The sequence below is a fragment of the Protobothrops mucrosquamatus genome, unplaced genomic scaffold (genome assembly GCF_001527695.2).
Source record: "Protobothrops mucrosquamatus isolate PMUCROS unplaced genomic scaffold, P.Mucros_1.0 scaffold823, whole genome shotgun sequence".
NCBI lineage: Eukaryota > Metazoa > Chordata > Lepidosauria > Squamata > Viperidae > Protobothrops > Protobothrops mucrosquamatus.
In genome coordinates this window covers 111,316-117,315 of record NW_015387084.1, presented here as the reverse complement: position 1 = coordinate 117,315, position 6,000 = coordinate 111,316, and the positions used below count along the sequence as shown (strand labels likewise).

Below are 6,000 nucleotides of genomic sequence, written 5' to 3'. Positions count from 1 at the left end.
AATGAGCCCCACATTCGCCCATGCATTAAAGCTGGGAGTGAATCGCATTCAAGGTGTGAGATTCACTCCTACGAATCCTCGAGTTACGAATGGAGTGGGCAGACTCCATTACATTCATAACTCAAGGACTACCTGTAATATCCACAAATACAATAAATTACCGTTTAAAACAAGCTTTCTACTCCTTGGAAAGCATAAGGACTCAATATATCTTTTTAGCAATATAACTCTCTCTATTGTTGCTTTCAGTTAAGTGCAAATAGAAGTTCCTCATGATTGCAGATTCTGTTTTCTCAAGAACCCTTTTTAAACTAACTCTGCTGTGGGGGATGGAACTGCCATAAGCAGTTCCAGAGAGTCCTCAACTTACGACCACAATTGAGCCCAAAATTGTTAAGTGAGTTTTGCCTCATTTTACAACTTTTCTTGCCACAGCTGTTAAGTGAATCACTGCAGTTGTTAAGATAGTAACACAATTGTTAAGTGAATCTAGTTTCCCCATTGACTTTGTTTGTCAGATGGTCACAGAAGCTGATCACATGACCCCAAGGCACTGCAACCATCATAAATATAAGTCAGTTGCCAAGCATCTGAATTCTGATCACGTGACCATGCCGATGCTGCAACGGCCGTAAATGTGAAAATGGTCATAAGTCACTTTTTTCAGTGCTGTTGTAACTTCAAACACTAAATGAACTGTTGTAAGTTGAGGACTGCCTGTATCTCCCATCCTCTCTGAGTACACATGTGTACTCAGGAACAGAAGCTTCATAGACTATATGAAGCATTGGAAACTCAAAGACACCAGAGATTCTGGTACAGAGCTAACTAATCAACTTGCATTACCCACAAGGTTTCCTGGACAAACCATATTGAAATTTCCATATTTAAAGATGGAAAATTTCCATATACTCAACAGAACTATATTGAGACTTTGTAATCTGCTATCTGAAATTGATTCTGAACTAATCTAATTACACTGCACAGAAAACCAGTATGGAAGCAGATTGAGAAGAAATGGGTTCTTTGCCATATTTATCTGAAAAGAAAACACTGATCTTAAGCTGAAAGAATCTTCCCTAAAAGTATCTCCATTGCCATGCTTTCCAAACATCACAAATCAAAATTATTCAAGTGAAAAACTAAGCTCTCTTTCAAGTATTTGTGGTTCTCCGAGAAGGCAGGGTACTTAACTGCCTCTGATCTATGCATTTTGGTTTCTCATTCAGTTTGAGCACAGAAATATTCCTCTGAAACCTGTTTATTTATTTTTCATTGATAGATGACAGACTCCAACCCCCCTGCTCTCTACCCATACCTCTTTTTGTTATCATATTGATGTATTCTCATTGTTTTCTTTTTTGTTGTTTATTTTATTGTTCTATTATTTTACTTTTGTTTTGTTTACACTCTTTCCATATCTTCCTTTTTATTGTTGTAAGCCACCTAGTTTGATTCCTGGTAACTATCTGGATTAGTCCCTGCACACTTTTGGCAAGATTTTCAGAAATGGGTTACCATTTCCTTCTTCCTAGGGTTGAGACAGAATGACTGGCACAAGATCACCTCAACTAAGGTTGTACTAGAATTCAGTTTCATGGTTTCTAGCCTGGTGCCTTAACTATAATAGACTGTCTCTTAAAACTGTCAAATCTCAACTGTACCTTCATGGTCAGAGACTAGTGGCCAACTTACCTAGGAAACTTATCAGGTTAGCTTTGTTGGCATCGGCTGCATTATTCACCAATTAACTCTGACTGTGAGGCATCATCTTGGGCAGGAAAGAATCATGTTGAATTTGAAAAACTGATTCCTCAAGATGTCTCCTGAGGAACCCCACATACTTATTCAAAACAACTTGCTCGAACAACATGTATTTACGAAAACCATGGGTTAGCATTCAGCCTCTGCCTCTAACTCTCATGGATGGACGCTCCTAACCATGGCAGCTTCTGCACTTCAACCATTCTTTTTCATGGTGAACCAGCTGAGCACACTGAATTAGTTTCTGCTCTTGGGTTCCAAAGATATCAGTCTTAGCAGCCTGGCTTACATTGGAATTGTGCAGTGGGCGTGGCTGAGGTCTGAATCAAAATTCATGTTTGCCTTTCTATGTGACCCAAGGATGACTGTCAGCACTGACAGTCTAGCCCACCTAGAGACGGTTCCTGGTTGTGGAAATGGCCTAAGTGGAGAAAGATTAACTCACAGTTAGGAGGGCAGGGAGGTAATTGGGGCATCAACATGTGTTTCTCCTGTAGTAGTAGCAGTAGGAAAGTTTATCTCTTGTCCACCAAGCAATGCCTATACTTTAAAACGGACTTTCGTGTCATTATTTAACTTCTTGCTCTATGCACACTGCATTCTGCCTTCTTTTTAATGAAATTCCAAAGTGTACCTAAACATGCAAAACGATTCTGTACTGTACTATTCAGCCTGTTATATGTAACATCCAAACTAGACTGTGTTGTTTCTCTGGGTCATATAGGTATATGTATGTGGGTATATCCGTAATTTTGTTTTGGTCATATTTATGCAGTGTATATTGGAGGTGGTTACCCTTTGAGAGTTGTATGTAACGAAATTTCATTTTAATATATGCTGATTAATGTACATTTAACGTGACCATGAAGTTATTGTAAGTCTATGTTTGAGTGTCTGTGCATTTTGTGTATGTTCTTAGTTCTTCTGGATATTTGGATTCAGGACACCAGTATATAATAATAATAATGATAAAGTTGGAAGGGACCTTGGAGGTCATCTAGTCCAACCCCCTGCTCAGGCAGGAAACCCTATACCATTTTGGACAAATGGCTCTCCAGTTTCTTCTTAAAAACTTCAAGTGTTGGTGCATTCACCGCTTCTGGAGGCAGGTTGTTCCACTGGTCAATTGTTCTCACTGCCAGGAAGTTTCTCTTTAGTTCTAGGTTGCTTCTCTCTTTGGTTAGTTTCCACCCGTTGCTCCTTGTCCTGCCTTCAGGCGCTTTGGAAAATAGCTTGACTCCCTTTTCTTTGTGGCAACCCCTGAGATATTGGAACACTGCTATCATGTCCCCCCTTGTCCTTCTCTTTGTTAAACTAGACATACCCAATTCCAGCAACCGTTCCTTGATTATGTCATCATCAGAAGCACTCTAAAAGCTCAAAAACCACTAGGATTAAAAAGTAGAGTAGGCATTTGTACCTAAGCTCATCAACATTTTCTTTTTTCCCCAAATTTTGTGTGGTTTGTTTTAATTTGGTCAACTCTTTTGGAATTTTTGATTGTGATGTTGTAGGAAATAATTGATTTATCTAAGTTACACACTTTTGTTTGTGACAATGCCAAAGTGTACTTACAAGTTCTAAAGACTCTATGAAGATTGACCTGCTGAGATTAGGTATGCATACATATACAGTCTGTATGGAAATTTGAAATGTAACCTATGGTGTATTTTGCTGAAAAGACATGTTTGGATTTTCTGGTTTCAATTGTTTGCCTCTGTTTTTTTAGTACTTCAGATGTAAAACTTTTCCTGGAGTGTGTATTTTTGTGTTCTATTGACCATGCATATGTGATTTATATGTAGGAAGCAAATAATGGTAGCCAAGTAGGGAGATTTTTAGTATTCTCGCTAACCCTGTCTTGGAGAGTAATCTTTGCTCATGCTATCAGACAGAAATTAGTTTTGGCAGGCAGCTAGGGAATGAGGGATAAACTTTGCAGATAAACCTTTAAATACCGTAAAGAAGCAGTTAGCAGGTCACGTTTCCGTGAATACCTGCAACGTTATAGTTTTTTTCTTATGCCACTGAATCAGTCTTGACTTCTGACAACCATGTGGACAGTACCTGCAGTTTTCTTGACAAGACTTCTGAAGTGGGTGACACCTGCTTCCTTCCTAGGGCTGAGAGAGAGTGACTGAACTAGGGTCATCCAAGTGGCTTCATGTCTAAGGCAAGATTTTTAGCCTGATGCCTTAATCATTACACCAGACTGGCTCTTAATTATATCTTAAAAGAGAAGATTTATTTTAAATAATTTTAAAGTAACATCTCAACTGATTATTTAATATGTAATACTAGGATGTCCTCCTGCCCTGGAAAGAGGCAATTGCTTAAAAGGATTGTGTCTAGGGTGACAGATCAAGAAAATGTAGTCTGCCAATCTATCTCTCTTCACATTTCTTTCAGTTAGACTACCTCTTATATTCATGGCAAATGGTTGCTCTAAGTCAGTGGATCCCAACCTTTTCTATAACCTGCACCCCTAGAACACTTCTGATATATTCTCGCACCCTTTACAAAAGTTTGAAATAACGGCAACGAATTATGCATATACACTATAATTTTGAAAACCCAAGTTTTCGCATCCCCTGGAATATCGTCTCTCACCCCCAGTTGGGAACCCCTGCTCTAAGTTCAAGATTAGGGCGAATTCTGACCTAATCGCTAGAAGGCAGCAGCTCTGTTTAATTTATTTGATGCCTTCTAACAATTACCCAGATTTCTGCAGCCCAAGAGGCTTCTTCTAAACCTCACTGTTTCATGCCTAAAAGTGTTCTGAAGTTTTGTCTGGGTTGATGCCCAGAATGGGCAAATTGCCACAGATTTTGTTTCACCTCAATTACTTTTTCTCTTTCTTGTATATCCCTGAAACATAATTTTTCTTTTCTAAATACTCCCAACAGATATTGGTTAGTGCAACCATTTTGAAACAAACAAAACTGCCATTCTAAAAAATAAAACACATGCAATAAGCTAATAATTATGATATCAGAACTGCAAAAAAGGTTTTGTTAAGTTTCTCACCTTACTTGATTTGCTAGGAAGGGGATAATTCCCACAATTGATGTGCAATGAATACTTCCAAATAGATATATATAAAAACCCTTTAGTGCTCTCACACTACACGGGTTACCACACAGAGAAAAACACCAACCCAAGCTATGCCAAACCTTTCAATAAGGCATTTACAAACCCATGCTGGAGAAAGCTTGTTGGCCCATCTCTTTCACACACTCCAAATAAATACAGGTAGTCCTTGACTTATAACCACAATTGAGCCCAACATTCCTGTTGTTGTGAGAAATTTGTTAAGTGAGTTTTGCCCCATTTTATGACCATTTCCCCCCACAGTTGTTAAGTGAATCACTGCAGTTGTTAAGTTAGTAACACTGTTGTTAAGTAAATCTGACTTCCCCATTGACTTTTCTTGTCTGGAGGTCGCAAAAGAGGATCACATGACCCCAGGACACTGCAACTGTCATAAATATGAGTCAGTTGCCAAGCATCTGAATTTTGATCACATGACCATGGGGATGCTGCAACAGTCATCCAAGTGTGAAAAATGGTCACAAGTCCCTTTTTTTTTAGTGATGTTGTAACTTCAAATGCTCACTAAATGAACTGTCGTAAGTCGAGGACTACTTGTAAGGGAGCTCTGTCATTAAGGAAAAAAAAAAAACTATCTCCAACTTCAGGCACTGAAATACCTCCTGGTGCTGCAGTTCCCGCTAAGGGGCGTTTTTAATGCGGCCTTTTCGGAGCTGAAGCGCTGCAGGTGCGGGCGGACTGCAAGTCCCAAAACGCGCACATCCTAGCTGGGCGTTATGGGGACTGGAGTCTCAGCATCCTTGCTACGCTTCAGACGGGAAAGGCTGACGTAACGCTGCATCAATGCCGGCCAGCAGCATTGGCAGAGTTAAGGCGACCCCCTCCCCACGGCTTTCCCAACGGGGGCTTTCCGACGAACAACTCAGCCCGCGAAAGGCACCCTTCCCCGAATGGCACCCCGGGCTCCTCGTCTGCTCCGTCCGGACCGTTTGCTACCTTTGGAAGAAATCGCCTTCGCCGCCAGTGCAGAACAGCCGCCAGGCGCGCCGGGCCAACCTCTCTCCCGGCTGCTGCCACTGACTCAGGGCGGCCCACGTGCCCTCGGACGTCCCGACCCTCCGCGCACGTTCCCCGCAGGAGCCTTCTAGGATCTTTTCCGCTTCCCGCCCCGCCGCCCCGCCCACT

The 6,000-nt window shown here is 41.0% G+C and overlaps 1 protein-coding gene across 1 annotated transcript in view; it reads right to left on the bottom strand.

The window, feature by feature from the left end:
* The window catches only part of FAM210A (family with sequence similarity 210 member A), an 18,109-nt gene extending 12,217 nt beyond the window's left edge, over positions 1 to 5,892 (bottom strand). The window contains exon 1 of the mRNA XM_015818927.1: positions 5,812 to 5,892. The gene's annotated coding sequence lies outside the window, so the exon portion shown is untranslated. The remainder of the gene's footprint in view (positions 1 to 5,811) is intronic.
* Positions 5,893 to 6,000: the final 108 nt, after the last annotated feature.